This window comes from Lissotriton helveticus, chromosome 6 (genome assembly GCF_964261635.1).
Source record: "Lissotriton helveticus chromosome 6, aLisHel1.1, whole genome shotgun sequence".
Lineage (NCBI taxonomy): Eukaryota > Metazoa > Chordata > Amphibia > Caudata > Salamandridae > Lissotriton > Lissotriton helveticus.
The window spans coordinates 1,104,261,126-1,104,284,089 of NC_136067.1; the positions used below are offsets into that span (position 1 = coordinate 1,104,261,126).

Genomic DNA, 22,964 nt, shown 5'->3' on the forward strand with positions numbered 1-22,964 from the left:
CGACGCGCAAGGGTACTGCTACGCAAAAATTTCCAGATCCAGTCTGACGCCTGGGGATATTCTAAGGTAAGGAATCTATCAATAACGGTTCTCTTTCAGATACAGTCTAGCTGCAGATTCCTTAACTTAGAATATCCCCAGGCATCAGACTTTTCTGCTGCAGCACCTCTGCGCGCCAGGGGACGGCGCCGCACGGCTCCGCCCTGACGTCGTCCACGGGCGTGACGTCAGCGGAGTCACATAAGCCCCCCCGGTGAGCTTACGTCAGTTTTTGTCGGAGAAACATTTCCGCGCCACAACGCGGAGCCACCACCAAAAACTGTGAGAGTATGGGAACAATGTGCGAAAAATAAAAATAAATTGAATGGTGAAAAAAGCACCATAACGGACAATGCCAGGCACTGTATTATTGAAAAATAGTGAAGGGAAAGAGCAGAACAACGCTCTGAGAAGCAACCACGCAAAAGCGAAGGCTAAACCCTTCCCGGTGGTAGAAGAAGATGTGAAAAACATCAAGGCAGACAACAAAGTCTGCAACCTTTATATAACCGGGAAGGGCAACAAGCTCGGAACAACTGAGCAATGACAATCCACCACAAGTCAGCACCAGAATGGGACTTCGTATCCCCTGTAAGAGACTTATAAACTGAGGCATAGCCAATAGACTTCAAACCAATGGACCTCCGGGGATGAAAGAGACCCCAAGGTGATTGAGATGGGGGGGTGGGAGGAGTAGACCTCACACTGGACAACCCAGTTTGTAGGGATGTAAATGGACACATGAGCATACCGCCCAATCACAAGAATGAGTGTAGTGGATCAAGCAAAACAGAAAGAAGCATCCCGTTGAGGAGTGAAGTGAAATATGTCACCCGTAGGAAGACAAAGCCACCCGGAGGGAGGTGGATGCAGAAAACCCAACCTGAAAAGTTAATCGCAGAACGGGGAGGATGGGTGGGCATTAAGGAGTCTACGGCTAGACTGTGTCTCTACCAGATACATCGTTACCTAAGGTAAGTAACTCATTCATCTGATAGAGACATCTAGCTGCAGATTCCTTAACTTAGAATACAGACCAAAGCCATACCCTTAGAGGAGGCGGGTCTGCAACTTAACCCCACCAAGTTCCAGAGAGAACTTAGCAGTCAACAATGTGATGAAACACAGTGGGGACAGCAATGCTGGCGCAGCCAACACTAGACCATGAAGCTCTGAAAAGAGCGGAAAACAATGGGAGGCAAAGACACCACAAGCCGTGAAAGAACAGCACGAAAACCTTCGTGTGTATACCGGGTGGAGAGAAAGAAGCACAGAGACAGAAAGGCTGTGCGGAAGTGAGAGTTCATGGCTGCGTAAAAGAAGATGAACTCAGCCGCAGGGTCCGATGGATCCACAGGATCCGATGCGTCGACAAAAAGCAAGACGCAGAGTGAGGACAAAACGTTATGACAGTCAGCGCATACCGGTCGAGTACCCACAGCAGTCGAAAAAACACTGTTGATCCTGCACCAGCTAAGATACGTGGGGCAGCATTGGCAGGAACCCGACCCATGGCCAGAAAGTGGCGGTAGTACCAGAAACACAAGCCACTCCAGTACGTAGTCGCTCCTTGACAACACTTGTGAGAAGGCGTACGGCAACAAGCAGAAGCACCCAGCACACAACCACAGTAAGACTGGTATTTATGTGGAAGTGAGGAATACTAATAAACCCACTGTGTGAACGCCAGAACCACACCAAGTATAGGGAAATCCCCCCGTAGGGTAGCATGAGCAGCCCAGACACACCCAAGAGGTCGCACCATGAGTAGCCCGGGGCGAGGACCACAGACACCGCAGCAGAGAACGTTGCCTGCGCAACTCCGCTGAGGGAGAGCAGATATATATTAAGATACACATTTAAAAACAATGTGTTGCATAAAACAAGAGAAGGGTACGCCACAAGTACCAACAGTGTTGGCGAAGTAGAGTTGGACAGGATAATGTCCAGGTCTGTAAGCGACATCAGCCACCCGTCCGGAAGGAGCCACGGTCCACCGCTAGACAGACGAGGAGATGGAGCAGGAAACGAAAGTGGAAACGGTCAGGACCAACGGAATGGCCTAGGGATGTACAGAGAAGACTACCCAAGAAAGCGAGTATCCTGAAGAGAACACTTTTCCTGAGAGTGTAACAGAAGGAACCCAAAGCAGAAGGAAAACACCTGCATGGAAAGCAGCAGGGAAAGAGGAAAAAACTCCTGTCTGGGAAGTGCCCAGAAAATGAGGGCACAGAGCATTGAACAGCATAGACGTAAAGGGCGAAGCACGAGAAGCATTACCCATCCCGGCGAGTGGAGGGTAGAGGGTAGAACCAGTCACTGCAGAAGCATAAGAAAGAACGCAGGCACCCCATGCTAGCGAAAAGACAAGGGTGCACCCACACTACGCGCAGGCACTGAAGAAGTGTGCCGCCCAGCTGCCCTGCCTTTGTGCTATACAATGGCAGAGCATCAGCCGCGGAAGAATTGTGCCGGAAAGGAACAGAACAAGGGGTCCCAAGAGACAGTGGCTGGCGAAAAGAAGAGCAGCCAACATGGACAAAGAGAACACAGCAAAGCTGAAAAACACCCCTGGGAAAGGCAGGCGAGACACAACCTCACGGTAGGGAACCTCTACCGATGCTTCAAAGTACTACGGACAACCGTAGACACCAACTTCAATTGAAAGTGCAATAGAGTGACGCCAACCTGTGTGTCGCATAACAGCAGAAAGAGAGGACAGACTGATCCACAGAAGAACCTCTGTGAGGAAGACTCTACAGGAGCATACCAAGCCTTCCTTGTAGGAAGGCAGCTACACAATAGCTAGCAAATACCCCACATAGGGTAAGTCTTAACCCCGGCAAGGGGGCTCCTCTTGAGACAAGCTCACCTACAGAGGACTGAAAGGAAGGCAGAACCAGCTGACCAGCTGTACTGAAAAAAGGCAAACATGGCGAAGTAGTCGCCTAGACAATCTGGGCATTACGTCATGAACCCAGGGTCCCAAACAAACAAGGCAACGTTGCCTATGCGCAAGGAAAAGCAACACAAAGTCATACAACGTATGAAAAAGATAAGCCACAAGGACACAAAAGTCAGGCCGCATGGGCCAGAAAATCACGGGAGACCGCTGAATCAGCATGACAATCAAAAAGGTCCAGTCCATTCAATGGCAGATCTCGAAGAGCGTCCCGAACATTGTTGGGAAAACGACTATCGCGCAGCCATGCATGGCGGCACAAAGCAACCGACGGGGCCATTGCCCTACCCACAGAGTCTGTAGCGTCCAGGGCCGATCGAAGGGAAAATTGTGCCATTCCCCGACCATCAAGAATAAGGTGATGCAAGTCAGCCCGGGGCCCTTCTGGGAGAGAGGAAAGAAGGAGCTCAACTAAGTCCCAAAGGGCAAAAGAAGCGTGTGCGAACACGCAATACGCGTTTAAGGCACGGATGCCCGCACTGGTGGAGGCAAAAATGTGGCAACCACATGTCTCCAGCCAGCAAGACTCCCTAGAGGGAGGTAGCAGTGGCAGAGCGGAAGAAGGCTGCAAGGAGAAAGCCGCCTAGACAACCGGACCCCGACCTCTAGGGTGAAGGGACAAGCAGACAGGATCGTTTGGGGCTGGACGATGCCAGCGAGCAATGGCCAGATCAACAGGGTCACCAGAGGAGGGCCGTGCCCAGGTACTAAGCAGGATGTCAAACAAAGACCCACCAAGGGACAGCAAAGGTTCCACGTCCACCGGTTCAATGTGGAGGAGATCCAGTAAAGGACCAGAGGGCAGGGAAACCACAGGAGGCTGCAAGCCCTGCGAACTGCCCTTGCGAAAGCAACACTGGCCTCTGTTGCTATTCTGGGAGGGCGACAATAAACCATCTGTCGGGGACGGTTAGAGGCTAACTTGTCCACTAGATAGTAAAGGTGGAGGAGCCTGAGGTTGATCCGAAGGCCATGGAACGCTAGGCACCTGCACTAAGTAGCACCGAAACTACCCTGAGCACAGTGAGCCCAGAGGAATGTTATCCTCCTGTAACAGAGGAGTCGTCGGCCGACGCAGAGAACCACCAGAGGGGACTCGTTCTGGGCGCGGACGGACTGCGACTCAACCTCCACCTGCAGGGAGGAAAGAGGTCGACGAACTCGGTACCACAGCCGACGTCAGTGCAGGAAGCCGCACAGGGCTATGCGGCGACTGGACAGGTGGGCTGGACGGACAACTGGGATGCCCCTCCGGGCTGTGTCCCAACGTCGTATCTACTCCGGAGTCGATGCACACACCCGGCGCAGAGGACAAATCCACCGGAGAAGACCAGACATGAGTGCCGTCCTCCTCTGTGGGACCCGAAGGTGCACCAAGGAGAGGAGGTGACCCAAAGAAAGACTGGAGAGCCCTCTTATGTGGCTCCGCTGACGTTACGTCCGTGGACGGGGTCAGAGCGTTGGGCCCCCCGGCACGCAGAGTTGCTGCTGCAGAAAATTTTACGGATCCAGTCTGACGCCTGGGGATAGTCTAAGTTAAGGAATCTGAGGCTAGATGTCTCTATCAGATGTCACAGTTCAACAATGCATGCCAGCACCCTGCAAACATCAGGATAAAATGAGAAACATCATTATTTCTCCATTTGTGCATAGTGCCACTCAATCAGTTCATCCAAGAACCATAGGAATTTAAATCAGTGGCTAGTCTGCATAATAACGTCACTAGAAAGCACTAGTCGTATAAGGCTTTACAGCTATCGCGCTTATTCAGCACTCCTATCAGAGATAAATGCAATTATTAATCTAAAACCTTCAGGTAGGAGTCCGAGCTAAACAATATTATGAACATAAAAAAAAAAAAAAAAGCAGCCACTCAATCAAGTGTCTTGATGCCACTTTAAGGGTTTATAGTAGAAATATATAATTTGGAGAAGACCTCTTCAGATATATTTGGGTATCATCTGCATTTTGGCAACACAAATCCCAAGCTTCTCAGAATCTCACTCAGAGTTTCAAGATATAGGTTGGACAGAGTTGGAGATTAGATCAAGCTCTTGAAGTGCTTGTTCAATGCTGATTTTGGTAGAGACAGAGCTACCCATTTTCCCTATATGCAATCAATTACGGATAAATGAGGGACGAGGCACTTGCCAAGGGTGCCCACTTTCGCCCCTTTTGTTCGCCCTGGCCATAGAGCCATTGGCGGTCCGGGTACGAGCGGAATTAGGCTAATAGGGACTTAGAGTAGGAGATACAAACCATATCATCTCCCTATATGTTAATACCCAATTTTATCTGGCTTCCCCTCGGGAAGCAGTACCAGAACTGCTACACCAGCTGGATAGATTTGGGGAGGTTTCTGGGTTAAGACTTAATCGCAATAAGTCGTGGTCTTCCCATTGGCGGGACTGGCCAGGGAGCCCATGGGGGATCTCCCGGACCTGGGACTTAGATGGGAATGAGTGGGTTTCCGGTACCTTGTGGTCCAGGTCGCACTGACAGACGCGCAGGAGTGGCCATGAACGTAGATCGGACACTTACAATATTCAGTGGCATTCTGAATACCCTTCCACTGTCATTAATGGGCAGACTGGCCATCTCCAAGATGCTCATGCTAGCGAGGACCCTCTATGTGCTCCAGAACTCACTATACCCGCTACCGACAACCATTTAAAAAAACCTAAATATGATCCCGACTTCACTACTCTAGGCCGGAGGGAGGAGTAGGGTTGCCCTTAACACCATCATACGCAGCTATGAGGAGGGAGGTCTGGAAGCCCCAAGATTTGACTTATACTATTATGCAGCTCCACAGCAGCATGCGGCCCTGTAGTGTAGTTCCTATATTCCCAATAGGCTCTGCGCATTGGAATAATATATCCTATAGATGTGACGTAGGACTTAAGTCGACTAGGTCTCTATCGAATATATTAGACTTAATTGTGAGTGCCAGCTAGCTCAGAGGTCACTAGAAACTCTCTCGAATATACAAGAAGGGATTAGTTTCTGACAACCGCATAAACATGACAACTTTGTTCCCCAAGATAAAACTGAGCTTCAGAGTCGTGGAAACAATAGATAGATATTTCACTCAGTCAATCGTACATGCTTCGTTTCATCACAGATGCAGAGAAATAGAGAGACGGGCGTTTTCAATAAAAGTATTTATTGAACCATCTTCTTTCTCATGCCAAAGAAATGAACTGCTACAATCGTAATACTGGCTGTAAAGTATAATGCGTGCAGCAAGAACAGTATTAGAAAATAATACTGTAAAAGCATGGTATGTTTTCTAAGCCATAAAATACATACATAAATAACAGACTAAAAGTACTCAACTGGTGCTTCTAAAATACGTCTACCCCGATGTACCTAACCTAAGTCTAGTACGAGGGTAGAAGTAAGTATGGGTTTAGTTTCTTTGCCAAGAATCTATCCAAGATTTCTCTTAGGGTCTACTCGGCTCCGTACCTCGGTTTAGAATGAAGGAGGTCTAGTATCTCTGTCTCGGGACTCGATTTCCCAACACCCCTCGAGGGGAGCTTGAAAACACTGGAGCTTGATTCTCAGCGAGAGAAAGGCAGCCTCTCTGTCAGTGCGTCAGCTGGAGGGTCGGCTTTCTTCAGAACTTGCTGTAGCGACATGCGTCGGGCAAGTAGATAGTCGAACTGCTCCAACCCACCATGTGTTTGCTAGGGCAAGAGTGGGAAATATTTATACCTTAAAGGTGCCTGGTTTCACGTAAAGTCGGACATAATAACGTCACCAAAGAACGGTAGTTCTTTGAAAACGCCATGATTTCTAGGACAAATCAATATTCAAGAAAGGGGATGTCCCTGACTGCTGAAGCAGAGTTTTCCAAGAAATCGTTGTGGCTTTTTGGAACTAGTGGAAGTAGCCATGCCTGTATTAGGGCTGCATGGGCTATGTCTAAATATGGGTATGATTTCTATGCCTATATACGGGTAATGTGAATTATACCTATATAAGGGCATAAATCGGGAAAATTACACTAGGGCCCTAAAAAGCTGTACAACAGCCCGATGGCTGGCAGAGGAAGACAATTGGGAAAAACGATTACTAGCAGGAAGGCAGATACTGCGACACTTCAGACCGCACTGATGAAGGGAAAGGGCACTGAGGGAACTTTCCCATACGTAGTTAAAACAGACAGCAGGCATTTGGCAGCGAGTTGTTGAAAGGGTGGTAGGGCAGGCACCATTCCATAGAGAGATCTTGGCCCCTGGCCCCCTTCAGAGAGTTGGGAACCCACATGTCTTTACAGACGTTGAGAGATGGCGGCTGTGAGGTCCTTGCCGAACTATTCCCGAACAAAACCTTCATATCCTTTAAACAGGCCAGGGAGTGTTTTAGTCTAGGGCAGGGACATTACCTACACTACAGAGGAATTCAGGAGGTAGTTAAAATGACCTGGCCACAATATCCACAATATGCAGGCATTCCCCAAGCGAAACATGCTTTAAATATCCTACTCACATGCGGCGCGGTCGTAGAATGGTCTCCCTCCTATATAAAGCCATGAAGCAATACTCCACGCCCCCAACGCCGCCCTCCAGGGCAGCCTTGGAGAGAGACCGCACATACCGGATGCCGGCAAAGATCAAACGCATCTACCAGAGATAGCAGATGTCGGAGGTGCGCCACGGAAAATGCAGACTTTATACATCTGGCATGGGACTATTTGGTGGTGAGTCAGTTCTGGACAGGGGTGGTTCATCGGGTAAGTGAGGTTTCAGGCCTTTCGCTTAGGAATGAACCATTGCAATGCCTACTAGCCCACAAAACAGAAATTAACCCAATAAATTACTGCAATTAATGCTGGTACCTGCCAGACGTAGAGTGGCTATTACATGGATGGGGCAGAGGGTCCCATAGGTGTCAGTCTGCGTTGAGGACGTTCGGGAATGGGCATTGGCAGAGGAGGCACACATGAAGCTCACACGTAAAGATGAAAAATTTCAATCAGATTTGATGGTATGGCAGGCATTGTGCTATACTGGGATAACAATGGGGAGTGAGTCCAAACACAGTGCATCAGAAACGGGAGGGCGGGACGGATGAGAAAACCCCGACTAGGAAGCAGAGGCCAAGGAGAATAAATGCTAAGTGTAGGACTAATGCTTATATGGCCTAAACCATGCTCCGTTCCATAATGTCCCGTATGTAAGAATGCTTCTGTACCCCCACTGTTCTCGTTTGACCTTCAATGCCACAACCTAAGCTAAAAAAAAGAAAGACGTCATATTGTATGCTGTACTCATGATGTTTTGTTTTAATAGTAAAAAGCAAAATAAAGTTTAAAAAAAATATATATTGCGGATAAATGAACCAGTTTTGGACCACATCATTGAAGTCCATTCGATCCTTTGAGAAAGTGTTTCCCAAACGGCAGGTCAAGAGCAGATTTTTGGTGGGTCTTGCAAGTGGAAGCAATAAATAAATATGTTTATAAATTCTGTATTTACCTAGCCACATTCACAGCTCCTAAACAGAGGTCAAATGTAAGACTATGTCTTCTGACAAATTGTGGTTGATTTCTTAACATGTAGATGGTGTTTATAAACAGCTTCAACTTTACAATCAGAGAAAGGAACAGTAAGGCAATTTTTTTGATAATCTGGCACAAGTACAGATAGTGTGAAAGGGAAGACTGTAGAATGTCATAGCACAGCAAAATGTAAATTAAATGTACACATTCAGCAGTTAGGAAAGCAAAAACAACGCATTTCTTTGTAACGGATGGAGACAGATTTTAATAGGATCAAATCAAGACCCTTTACTTGGTGATGCCCAAATGATAAATAATCACAGAAAACTTATTTCCACAGATCATCTGTGTGCAGTTATCAGTAAAGCCTGTCAGGTCTACGCAAATTTAGTAGCCATTTCAATGGCAAATGTGCTGTTTGTAAATAAAGTGTGTGCCAGCACAATGCTTTAGTTATCATAAAAAAAAAAAAAGATTTAAAAAAAAAAAAGAAAAACGCATGTCCATTACAGCTAGGTGTCTTGCGAGTTTGCTGTTCTAAAAATTGGGTCCTGTATCCAAAAAGTTTGCAAGCACTATTTTAAGATGTCACTCAGCGATGACTGATTACAGCGCGAAGGGAGGCATGGGACAGAGAATTGGTAACGCCACTGACTTACAATGAATGGCACAGGGCGACAGCACAGGTGCGGGAGGTGGCAGTAATTCCCACTTCAAACTGATGCAATTTTATTTTCTTTATCAAGCCTACCGCCACCCCAGCCCGACCACACAGGGTCTACCTGGCGAGGTCATCAGGTTGCATTAGATGAAGGACTATGCCTGAAGAACAAGTTACTTACCTTCGGTAACGCTTTTTCTGGTAGATACTATATCTGCCTGTGGATTCCTCACATTGTGAATATCCCCCTTGCGTCAGCAACGTTCGGAAATTTTCTTCGTAGCACGCCGACGTGGACGACGTCACAGGAGCACGGCATCGCGCGCGACTCCGTCTGACGTCACCGACCCCTTATCAGGCCCACGCCGGCGTGATGACGTCAGTTCCGCCCTTTTTTCCATGCCTTCGAGGCACACGGACGGACCAACGACAGCAAAAATGCATATATACAATGTACACAGTACATACAAACCATCATAGCACACAGTGCATAGCAAAGGTATCAAAACCCAAAATATATACAAACAATAAAACCAGGTATAGCAGAGTGGACAACGGGGAGGCGGGTGGGCATGTGAGGAATCCACAGGCAGATATAGTATCTACCAGAAAAAGCGTTACCGAAGGTAAGTAACTTGTTCTTCTGATAGATACATCTGCCGTGTGGATTCCTCACCTTGTGAATAGAGTCCCACAGCAGTCCCCACTCCCGGAGGAGGGTGTCCACTCTGCTATACCAGGAAATCTTGGAGGACAGAGCGCGCGAAGTGGCCGTCCCTCCTCACCTCAGAATCCAAGCAGTAGTGCTTCGCAAAAGTGTGGAGGGAGGCCCAAGTCGCGGCTCTGCAAATGTCCTCAACAGGTACACCCCTAGACAAAGCAGATGTTGCAGACTTTGCTCTAGTAGAATGTGCTCTAATACCCTCAGGAGGGTCCTTACCAGCAAGGGAGTAGCAGATCTTGATGCACATGATTATCCACCTGGAAAGTGTGCGCTTGTGCACCGCTCTGCCCTTCTTGCAGCCAGCAAAACCAACAAACAGCTGGTCATCCATCCGGAAGTCTTTAGTCCTGTCCAGATAGAACGACACCGCCCTCTTAGGGTCCAGACGGTGCAGTCTCTCTTCCTCCTTAGACGGGTGAGGGGGAGGATAGAAGGTAGGAAGGGTAATGGACTGCCCAAGATGGAAAGGAGTCACCACCTTAGGCAGAAAAGCAGCCCTGGTCCTGAGAACCATCCTTTCAGCATGAATGGTCAGGAATGGGGGTTTGGAACTTAGAGCTTGAAGCTCACTTACTCTCCTTGCCGAGGTGATTGCAACGAGGAAGATAGTTTTAAAAGAGAGAAGCCTCAATGGACACTTGTGCAAGGGTTCGAAGGGAGAACCCATTAAGAAGGTCAGCACAAGATTCAAATCCCAATGAGGAACAACAAAAGGAGTAGGAGGGAATTTATTCGTGAGGCCCTTCAAAAATCTTAAAACCACCGGAGTCTTAAAGAGAGAGGGCTGATCCGGCAAACAGAGAAATGCTGATAAGGCCGAAAGATACCCCTTGACCGTGGCCACAGCAAAACCTTGCTGCGCCAGAGAAAGAGCAAATTGTAAAATATCAGACAAATGAGCCTTCAAAGGGTCAACATCCCTCTCCCTGCACCAAGAAACAAATTTAGACCACCTATAGGAATAAATGGACTTAGTGGTGTCGCGCCTGGCAGAAAGAATGACATCCACCACATCGTGAGGGAGAGAAAAAGAACTCAAGTTGCCCCGTTCAATCTCCAGGCATGAAGGTGTAATGTCTGGAGGTGGGGGTGTAGAACCTGCCCCTCCATCTGAGAGAGGAGGTCTGCCCTGTGAGGGAGACGGAGCGGCGGGTGAGAGGAGAGGTGGAGAAGGTCTGTGTACCACACCCTTCTTGGCCAATCCGGGGCGATCAATATAACTTGGGCCAGGTCTTGGCGAATCTTCCTCAGAACCCGAGGAATCAAAGGAGTTGATTTCCCCAACTCAACTGAAACGCGTCCCCCAAGGCTCCTTGCAGCGGATACTGGAGACTGCAGAATGACGGGCAGTGAGCATTCTCGCGAGTGGAGAACAGGTCCACCCGAGGAGCCCCCCACATCTGAAAGATGTCGTGAACCACCTCTGGGTGAAGCCTCCACTCGTGGTCGGCAGAGAGCTGTCGACTGAGACTGTCTGCACGCACGTTCAGAACCCCGGCCAGATGATTTGCCATCAGACAAATCTGATGGTCCTGAACCCAGGACCAGAGACGCAGAGCCTCTCTGCAGAGACACTGTGACCCTACTCCTCCCTGCTTGTTGATGTACCACATCGCGGTCGTGTTGTCCGTCAGGACTTGAACTGACCGACCGCGAAGGGAAGGGAGGAAGGCCTTGAGCGCCAAACGTATCGCCCGCAATTCCAGAAGGTTGATGTGAAACAACCTTTCTTCCGGAGACCAAAAACCCTTGACCTCCAGGTCTCCCAGATGAGCACCCCACCCTAGAGTGGATGCATCCGTTATCACTGTGGTCACTGATGGAGGCAGCTGAAAAGGCTTTCCTTGTGACAGATTGCCTTCCAAGCTCCACCAAGACAGATCCGCTGCAGCTTCTCTGGAGATCCTCACTGACTCCCTGAGATCTCCGTTGTGCTGATACCACTGCCTGCGGAGGCACCACTGAGTGCCCTCATGTGCCAGCGTGCATGACTGACCAACAGAATGCAAGAAGCCATCAGACCAAGCAGACGAAGGACCTTCAGGACTGGAACAACCGCTCCATTGAAGAATAAAGGAATCATCTCCTGTATGTCGTGAATCCTTTGAGGTGGAGGGAATGCACGACATACAGTAGTGTCCAGTACCGCACCTATGAACAGGTTGCGCTGGGAGGGCACCAGGTGAGACTTGGGTACGTTTATCGAAAAACCCAACCTGTGCAACAACTGAGTTGTCTCTTGCAGATGATGGAGCACCTTCTCCGGCGATTCCGCTTTGATCAGCCAATCGTCCAGATAAGGGAACACAGGTATCCCCGATCTTCTGAGATGTGCAGCCACCACTGCCATCACCTTGGTGAAAACTCGAGGCGCAGTAGTAAGTCGCAGTAGTAAGTCCAAACGGAAGGACCGCAAACTGGTAGTGCTGCGATCCCACCGTAAAACGGAGATACTTTCTGTGCGACTTCAGAATGGGGATGTGAAAATACGCATCCTGCAAGTCGATCGACACCATCCAGTCTTCTTCCATCAGCGCTTGAAGAACCTGAGCAAGGGTGAGCATTTTGAACTTCTCCTGTTTGAGATAGAGGTTAAAAATCCTGAGATCCAGGATTGGCCGAAGCCTGCCATCCTTCTTGGGAATCAAGAAATACCGGGAGTAGCACCCTTGACCCCTCTCTTGCTCTGGAACCACCTCTATTGCACCCTTTCGGAACAGAGCCAGGACTTCTTCCTGCAGGAGAAGCAGGTGATCCTCTGAACAATAACCTTGGCAAGGAGGGTAATTGGGAGGTAACTCCTGAAAAGGAAGTGCATACCCATTCTCTACGAGATTGAGAACCCAAAGATCTGATGTAACCGATTCCCAATCTCGTAGAAAATGAGTAAGCCGACCCCCTACTGGCCCTACATGATCCAGAATGGTGGATCTAGGGCTGCTTTGCTGATGCGGGTGGGGGTGGGGGTTGGGCATTATTGGAGGAAGTGGAGGAAGAGGAGACTTGACGCCCACGACCCTTCTGTCTACCCCTATAGGACTTATATAGAGGGTTCTGCTGTTGCTGCTGTTGATGTTGGCCTTGCCTGAAGGGACGAAAAGAGGATCTGCCAAAGCCTCTAAACTTTTTAGTCGCGGACCCTCTCATCTGGAGACCCAAAGATCTTGCAGTGGCACGGCTATCTTTAAACCTTTCCAAGGCTACATCCGTCTTTTTACCAAAAAGGCCAGTCCCTTCAAAAGGTAAGTCCAGCAACATAGATTGCACATCCGCAGAGAAATCAGAGGACTTTAACCAGGCAGCCCTCCTGGTCGCAACAGAAGAGCCCATAATTCTGGCAACAGAATCAACAGTGTCCATGCCACTCTGAATGACCATGCGCGCAGCAGCCTGAGTGTCAGAGACCACCTCATTAAAGTTCTTTCTGTCTTCCTCAGGAAGCTTGGGTGATAACTGCTTCACTGAATCCATCAACGCATGCACATACCTTTCTAAAAGGCCAGTAGCATTAGCTGATTTAAGAGCCATGCTCCCTGAAGAGAAAGTCTTCTTTGCAGACTGATCCAATTTTTTTGATTCTTTGTCCGCTGGTACTTGAGGGAAAGAACCAGCAGCCCTGTTAGAACATGCCGCCTGCACCACAAGACTTTCTGGAGAGGGGTGTGAAGAAAGGAACGCAGGGTTATCAGGAGCCACCCTATAGCGTCTTGCAATAGCTCTCGAAACCGCAGGAACAGACAACGGTCTCTTCCAAATCTCTTTGATTGGATCCGTTAAAGCATCAGTGAACGGTAACGTAGGTTCAACAATAGAAGAGGGAGAGTGTAAGACTTCGGTAAGGATGTTGGGTTTGTACTCAACTGTGGGCAGCTTCAAGTTGAGAAGATCAGCAGCTTTCCTAATAACAACGTGATAGGGTGCCACATCCCTAGAAGGAGCATCAGAAGCCGAAGGTAGACCCCACTCAGGAGAGAGCTCCAGACCACTGGCATCACGAAGGCCTTCAAAATCATCATCATGATCAGGAAGCTCACCTTCTTCCACATCTGAATCTTCATCTTCCCTTTGTTCAAGAAGACGCTGAGGCCTTCGTCTCGACCACTCTATTCGAATCGAAGTCGGCGGATTCGGTAACGACTCCGACGGAGCCGGATTCGACGTCGAGCGAGGAGTCGGGGCAGCCGAAGGACGAGACTCACGGACAGGTGTGGAACCTTGATCCAAACTACGAGGTCGATCCGGAGTCGGCGAAGCCGCATGCGGAGTCGAAGACCTCGGTGGTGCCGTACCGAGCCAAGGTGTAAGAGGCGCCGGCATAAAAGGAGCTGGGGCATACGACTGAGGAATGCCCAAATTGTACGATAATGGACCCATGGGACCAACAGGTGCTCCAGCGGGGTACATCGCCCTGGAATACACTCCAAACATCGCATTGAGAAAATGCGAGGGGTCCTGACCAGGAAAGGGAGGGTACGAACCTACCGGATGTTCCAACGGAGGTCGTTCCGACACCTGTTCACTCTGACCTTCTGGGTCCACAGGAGTCTCCATCGGAGCTGGAGTCTGAGGAATTACCTCTTCTTCCTCTTCATGTTCCGAAGGATGTAAAGATACCGGATCCGGTTCCGGAGTCGGGGAACCTCCGATTGACAAAACAGGAGAAGGAGAAACAAAGTCCTTATGGTGTTTGCGAGACTTTTTCTTTGAATCAGAAGATTCCTTCCCTGAATGATGTCTTGAACTGTGCTTCCTCCTCTTGTGCTTTCTCTTCGAGGAGCTCGAAGCGTGACCCGAAGCCGACTTGGATCCAGACCTAGATCTCTCCCTGGACCTCGACTTCGCTCTGGATCTCGACTCCGCTCTGGATTTCGAACCCGCTCTGGATCTCGACGCCGATCGAGACCTATGCTTCGACTTCAAGCGTCTCGACGTTGACCTCGAAGATCTTCCAGCATCTTGTCCTTTTACCTTCGCGAGGAGTAGCTTTGCTTCACGCTCACGAAGCACCTTTGGGTTCATTTTAAAACAGGAACTACAGTTCTTAACGTCGTGAACCGAACCAAGACACCACAAACAGTCCTTATGTGGGTCAGTGATAGACATCATGCGGGCACAAGACCTACATGGTTTAAATCCTGTCTTCCTCGACGACATCCTCTGATGAAGAATTAAGTCGCAAAGGAGAAACAGTGACAATAAAATAACAGCTAGATACTAAGTATCGCAGAAGATCCCGAAAACCGTTAGCGTCGAAGACGTGGAAAAAAGGGAACTGACGTCATCACGCCGGCGTGGGCCTGATAAGGGGTCGGTGACGTCAGACGGAGTCGCGCGCGATGCCGTGCTCCTGTGACGTCGTCCACGTCGGCGTGCTACGAAGAACATTTCCGAACGTTGCGGGCGCAAGGGGGATATTCACAAGGTGAGGAATCCACACGGCAGATGTATCTATCAGAAAACTTTTGTCATAAAGCGTGGAATTGTGTTCAACTCTCCTTGTATTGGAGTGAAGTACGCAAGACATTGAATGGAGTGACCGGGGGAGATGTGGAAAACACGATTAGGCATTGCTTGCTGGGGGTACTGCCCCTTCCCCATAAGGGGAGGAAAATGCAATATAAATTTGCGAAGTTGGGCTTGCTGTTGGCACGCCACCGTATAACTATACATTGGGCCAGTCCTACGGCCATGGCGCATGCTAAATGGGGGGCAGACCTAATGGAGTGGGCGGTGGCAGAGGAGTGCAGGCTTAGGAGAGCGTGCAGGGATAAGTATACGGAAAGGGATCTTGGGATGTGGTTGATTAGGTTAGTTGCACTTGTGGTAGGAGGGGGGAACGCAGCAAAAGTGGGGCCCGGGATGGGGTTGATGAGGTGGGCGCTACTGGTGTGAAGAGCATGAAATAGGGGGATGCACCGGACTTGCAGGTGTCAAACAGTGAGCATTTAGTGGGGCATACTGAATTTGATGGAGGTAACTCTGTGGGGTCGCTGTCTTCGAGCTCTGGTTGTGAGAGGGCCCCTCTTTCCTCCCCCTGCTGCTTATCGAGCATATGTGCTCTGCATAGCGGGGACAGATACACAGGAGGGGGGTGGTTCTTGTTCTTTGTCTCTGTTCCTGTAGCCATTTAGGGTATACATTGAGGGCTAACACGACCCCCCCCCCCCATCCCCAAGTGAACTCTATGTATCAACTGTAATCTTGCAGCAATGTCATTTCTTTGTATTCCAATTGTTGAAAGTCTGAATAAACACATTTTTGGGGGGAAAATGCTGTTACTCAACACAAGGTAGTGTTTGACCGTCAAAAGGACCAATAGAACAAGGCGAGAGTTGCCTGCATGGGGAAAGCAGAAGGGGAGTCAATAATTTGAAAAATGGTGGTCTGGCCTTGTTTGAATCCCAATTGGAGGGAGTTAGAGAGATTATTTTCCTGAATATGGACCAACCTGTGAGGCTACACAGATTTCAACCACCTTTCCAAGGAATAGAGGTGTAGGGACGTGGGGGAATTGCCCAGGTCACTTGTCCGCTGAGGGTTTCTACAGGAGACTAGAAACCTGACCAATCTTCAAGCAGTTGGGGAAATACCAACAGGATACTAGCATCTTAGCCACTTATTTACTAACAAAGCTAAGCCAAGCAGTACATCCAGTGCTTTAAATGGGCCGGTACTCGCCGGTACTGAGTACCGGCACTTCTTATTTTTATCACCCTAGTAGCCTATCGCTTTGTTCAGCCAAATCACTTGAATAGCCCTCAGCTGAGCCCCTGCTGAACTATTCAGCGTGGGCTCATTTGCGTGATCTCCGGGTGTTCGCAGTCATGATGTGTTGCAAGGAATCGAGGCAGCGCAAGGAGAAAACCAGGAGAGGTTAAAAGGGCTTTAATCCCACCGGATTCTTTTGTGTGAGTGTCTGGCTGTGTGTGTCTGTTTACCTGCTTGTGTGTGCGTGTTTTTGTGAGAGAAATATTACAAAGTAAGGGTTAAAATATCACAGTTTGCCTTTCATTTTGTAAAACAAATTAACCTGATTTGTTTATAGAAAGACAGTTCTCGTCTGTAGTGCAACTAGTATATAAGCCAATAAACTTCGCATTTCTTGCCTTTAGCCACGCCCCTAGCCCCGCCCACTCGTCACATTTTAATGAGTACCTGCACTATTTTTTTCCCATTTAAAGCGCGGAGTACATCCGCGAAGGGATCAGATTGTTTTACCTCAGTGATGGGAATAATTAAATCAAATTCAAAAAATGTATTGAATTGTAACCTTATCTGTTGATTTGCAGGTCAACTTGCAGTCAACCAGGAGGTCTGATTTTGGAGAGATTGAGCAATAGACTTTATTTTCTCTGGTAAGAGGTTCGCCAGTTCCTTAAACTTGGTTTCTGACATACAGGCCATGCAAGAAGGATGAGTAGTTGTTCGCCTGTTAATTGATCACATTTTCCATGCATGTATTGTATTCTTACGTCACTGACATTGATTTGGCACTGGGAAAGAGGTATGGCAAGGTTTTCACTAACCAGGTTGTCTAAATATCGGTCAACATTTCTTGCGTCCTAGAACCACATATCCCTTTTAAATGGACCTGAAACTTTCTTGTGGACAAACGAAAGAGTGAATGCAATTTGAAAGTGGTTGGGCCAATTCAAATAGTAGTTAGAGGTTAGATGTTATACCTGGGATATGATCAAGTTGAGAATGTTTTCTTCGAATTAGGTGGTGTTGGACTTGGGCCTTAGGGCAGGTTCACCCCTAATCTTTTTGCTTTTATTTGTGACCCAGTGTTAGTGATTTTTGGGTCTCTGCGCACTTTTTCCCTGTGTCCCAGAGTAAAGTGCGTGCGTGTAGTATGGCTGGCCTGCCCTCCCGTAGGAATGCATGGAGAATGTGTGTGTCCATGTTAGTTCCTGATGTGTGGGGAGTGCAGGCTCGAGTTTAGTATGTATGAACTCGTGAGAATGAATGCTGCGAGATGGTGTATGCGGCATGTATGTGTCTAGAAGGGAAGTGCTACTTCTGGACATTGATGTATGTGTGCAGTGAGGGTGCTGGAGGGTGATTGGCTGGAGCTGGCTGGCATGCCAGGCTCCAGGAAGTCTGGATGGGTCTGCCCGGTGGTGAGTGTGAGATCAGCATGAGTGATGTGTGGGAGGAGTGCACCTGGGTCCTGGATGGGCTGGGTTTTTCCCCACACCATGCTGGCTCCGCCCCCCTGTGGTTTGTCTAACGACCCAAGCCTCCCCAGTGAATGAAAGGGGTGGTTGGGCCATCAAGGGTACTCCCAAGCCAGCTGCAACTGGTTTCCCCCCACCCTGCACCCTGAAGACAAAGGAATTTATGGTATAAAAATGGGGCTGTGTCCCCACAGAAGTTGTTCTCTTCCAGGATCCTTGCCAGAGGGGGCTGTTGCTGCTGCTGGGGCTAGGAGGACCGCCACTTGGACTGTCTCCCTGCCTGGAGACCCAGTGTGCTGGCTCTGGCCCTGCCTTACCCCCCTGCCTGCCTCCAGACCCTGCTGGAGCCTTGTCCTGTCCTCCAGTGCTGGGGAGCACTGAGGATTACTTGCCTAGCGCTTTTATTGGATTTATAGTGCTAGGAGCGCTTTATTTTTACCCCAGCGCTCAATAGCGCTTTGATTTGCCTTCTAGCGCTCCAAGCGCTTTATTTATACTCTAGCGGTGCCACCCGGCATTTGCCCGAATTTGCGGCGCAGCGCGAGTGCCTACCTCGCTTTATATTTAATTTGGAAGCCGGTGCCCACCCGGCATTTGCCCCGTCCTTGGATTTAAATCATCACGAGGGAGCCCACTCCTCGGATGCTGAGAGCCCGCCTGCCTGCCTGATACGAGCCGCCGCGCTGCCCGCGGCGACCCGGAAGTGATCGGTGGGCCAGCCAATCCCTGTGCGGCTCGGGAGAGGCGGCCGGAAGTCCCGCCCCCCGCAGCCAGTGCCGAAAGGAGCAGTGCGAGGCCCGCAGCCGAAGAAGAGGAGCAGCGCGAAACTCGCAGAGAGCCCCCACCGGAGTAGCCCGGTAAGTGAGAAGGGCTAGGGGAGGCTCCGTGTGGCAGGGTATCGCTGTCCTGAGCCCCTGAGAGGCTCCAACGTCCGGCCGCACTTGTGCTTGAGCCCCAGAGCGTGGGGCGCCACCGACGCCCGGCCAGTCCCTTGTTGTTGAGCCGCCGAGGCTCTTGTGGGCAGCATTTCTTGCTCCTCGAGTCCCCGAGGGGGACGCCCCCTACAGCGGGCACATTTAGTGTTGAGAGCCAGAGAAGGCTCGAGGGGGCATTTGTTTTAAGAGCCCACGAGGCTCCAACGCCCGCAGTTGTTCTACAGAGCCCAGAGAAGGCTCACAGCGCCCACATTTGTTTTAGAGCCCCAGAAAGGCTCTTGGGTGCCATTCATTGTTCAGAGCCCAGCGAGGCCCCAACGGGTGCCCATCTGTGATTCACAACTGTCCAGCACTTAGTGGACAGTTGCTACGTTTAGGCTTTGTGTTCTTGGCTGCCTGCGCAGCCTCCCCTGACATTGAGACTCAGGGCATTTCAGCCCTTGCGAGGCCAGTTGGCCTGGGGGACAATTCTAGTGTTGTGCCATGTGCACCCTGCGCAATTTATGATTTACTGCGCAAATGTTCTACCTGCACCTCTGAATGTGTTTTAATGTTTCATGTGCAATTGTTTGTTATTACCTTTGCTAAAAGTGACCTGCTTAGGTGATTCTTTATGTGTTATTCCCCTTTGCTAAAAGTGACCTGCTTAGAGGAATGTTTGTTGTTACCTTTGCTAAAAGTGACCTGCTTAGGTAATTGTTTGTTTTATCCCCTTTGCTAAAAGTGTCCTGCTTAGAGGATTGTTTGATATTACCTTTGCTAAAAGTGACCTGCTTAGGTAATTGTTTATGGTTTATTTCCCTTTGCTAAAAGTAACCTGCTTAGAGGAATGTTGATGTGTTATTGCCTTTGCTAAATGTGACTTGCTTAGGTGATTATTTTAGGTTTCCTTCCCTTTGCTAAATGTGACTTGCTTAGGTGATAGGTTTTCCTTCCATAGGTCCTGATGATAAGGTCCTAGTTCCCTGCGTGATTTCCCTACAGTGTTTAGGGTGGCGTAGGAGGTATTTACCCTTTACCAGTAGTTACTGGTTGGATGCTACATTTACTATTTCTGTGTTACAGTCATTATATGTTTATGTACTAAGTGTTATACCTACAAGTATTATTTCTAAAAAGTGCATACCCCTGACAGTGGTCCAGGTGGCCCTGTCCTGTACATAATCCCTTGTAAATCTTGCCCGTGCCTGTTGGCACATTGTAGAGTGTGTGTGTTATCTAATGTGTTTTTATTATTATAATACAAAGGCTATTTTTGATATAACCTTGTGTGGAGTTTCCTTTGTGGTGGGCCTAGGGTGTTGTCGCTGGGGTGCGCGCGCAAACGCTTTACACATCGCCTCCGAGATTAGCCTTGCTGCTCGCGCCACGTTACCTAGAGGGTGAGCAGGGGTTATCTTGGTGTGTGACTCCCTTGCCCTGACCTTAGAAATGGCGATCCCTGACTGACTTGGCGTGAGCCGTGGCCGGCCGGGGGTCCCGTTTCTAACATTGGTGGCTAGCGGTGCGGATTGGACTTGCGTTTGCGCTGTACCACAGTGGCGACAGGCCACATTACAAAACTCTGCAATTTTAGATAACCACATTTTGGGGATTATTGTTTTTTAGGGAAGATCAGTATTGCTTCTCCTGAAAGGTGTCATTTTGTAATTTCTGTCCAGTACATTTGTTCCCCGCCCTGCTTCCAGAGTTTGGTACCTGTGTCACTTGTGGTCAGGTTGAGAAAATCAGGGGTGGTAGAAACTGCCTTACCGGTCCGAGGGGAGGGTGTGTGTGTGAATGAGTGGTGTGTTACACTGGACAGAGGAGTGCAAGTTCTCTGAGATAGGAACATTGCTGAATTTTGTAATTGTGTACTCCTGTGTAAGCTCAGACCCCCAGGTTCCCTGTGTCAAACTCTTCTTGAGAACGTGCGCCAAAATGGAGCCGGTTTTTGATCTCTGTTGTCTTTTTAGGTACAGTAGGTCAGAGCTGGTCAGATTCTGTGAAGAGGGAGGCATGGAGGTGAGTGAGTTGGATACTCAGTCCCAGCTTAGGGACAGCCTGATCCAATGGCAAAAGGGTCAGTGGGATCTTGAGCACAGTGAGAGAGATAGGGCCCGGGCCGACCGCCATGAGGGTGGTGAGTCTGTGGAGAGCCCTGAAGAATGTGAGATGTATGATGATGACAGGGGATGGATATCAGCAGATAGTGAGGACCCCATAGATAGGGAGTCCCTTGCTGGGTCCAGTGTCAGTACCAGCGCCCCATCCCTTGTCCTGTCCCCAGAGGAGTGGTTGGATAGGAGGGAAGAGCGGGAGCATCAGCTAGCGATGGAACAGCTCAGGTTGGAGCACGCCAAGCTAGAGGCTGAAAGGGCCTTGTTCAAGGAGAAGGTAACCCTAGAGAGTAGGTTATCCCCTGAGTGCAATTTTGATTTTCTGGATTCCCCAGGGAGGGTTGAATCCAGTGGTGGCAGCTATTTAAGTGTTAGTGTAGACAGTCCCATTCTCAGTTCCCCGAGTATGGTACCTGTTTCCCCAGAGGAGGAGAATAGGTTGAGGTTCAGGAACCTTAGGAAACTGTCTCACCAGTCTTGGGAAGAGTTTGTGGATGAATGTCAAGATGCACTGTGTGATTGGCTAGAGGTTCACATGGGAACTGAGTTTACCAAGCTATTTGATCTGGTTCTAAGAGAGCAGGTGCTCAATAGTTGTTTGCCAGGGTTGCGCCAACACCTGTTGGAATATGGGTTGACTGATCCAGACACCCTCGCAGAGGAAGCAGAGCGCTGGGACAGTGCGAGAGGTCCTTTAGAGTCACTAGTGAGTGATTCCAACAATAGTGGGTCAGGTGTCTTCCAGCCCAGTGTGGTGGAGGAGGGTGAGAGTAGCCCAGCTAGGTCCCTGGTGAGTGAGACGGGTGTAGGGGCTGACTGCCTGTCTCAGTGGAGCGGGAGTGAGTGTGTGACCGAGAGTCCCCAGACGCCCGAAGCCCTGTCACAGAGCCTGGATTTACTGCTTATGAGATTCCTGCGCAAATGTTCTACCTGCACCTCTGAATGTGTTTTAATGTTTCATGTGCAATTGTTTGTTATTACCTTTGCTAAAAGTGACCTGCTTAGGTGATTCTTATGTGTTATTCCCCTTTGCTAAAAGTGACCTGCTTAGAGGAATGTTTGTTGTTACCTTTGCTAAAAGTGACCTGCTTAGGTAATTGTTTGTTTTATCCCCTTTGCTAAAAGTGACCTGCTTAGAGGATTGTTTGATATTACCTTTGCTAAAAGTGACCTGCTTAGGTAATTGTTTATGGTTTATTTCCCTTTGCTAAAAGTGACCTGCTTAGAGGAATGTTGATGTGTTATTGCCTTTGCTAAATGTGACTTGCTTAGGTGATTATTTTAGGTTTCCTTCCCTTTGCTAAATGTGACTTGCTTAGGTGATAGGTTTTCCTTCCATAGGTCCTGATGATAAGGTCCTAGTTCCCTGCGTGATTTCCCTACAGTGTTTAGGGTGGCGTAGGAGGTATTTACCCTTTACCAGTAGTTACTGGTTGGATGCTACATTTACTATTTCTGTGTTACAGTCATTATATGTTTATGTACTAAGTGTTATACCTACAAGTATTATTTCTAAAAAGTGCATACCCCTGACAGTGGTCCAGGTGGCCCTGTCCTGTACATAATCCCTTGTAAATCTTGCCCGTGCCTGTTGGCACATTGTAAAGTGTGTGTGTTATCTAATGTGTTTTTATTATTATAATACAAAGGCTATTTTTGATATAACCTTGTGTGGAGTTTCCTTTGTGGTGGGCCTAGGGTGTTGTCGCTGGGGTGCGCGCGCAAACGCTTTACACATCGCCTCCGAGATTAGCCTTGCTGCTCGCGCCACGTTACCTAGAGGGTGAGCAGGGGTTATCTTGGTGTGTGACTCCCTTGCCCTGACCTTAGAAATGGCGATCCCTGACTGACTTGG

General features: G+C 49.1%; 1 protein-coding gene across 1 annotated transcript in view; it reads right to left on the reverse strand.

Annotated features, from left to right (window-relative positions):
* Positions 1 to 22,964, reverse strand: part of BUB1 (BUB1 mitotic checkpoint serine/threonine kinase) — an 851,273-nt gene that overhangs the window by 718,484 nt on the left and 109,825 nt on the right. The window lies entirely within an intron of this gene.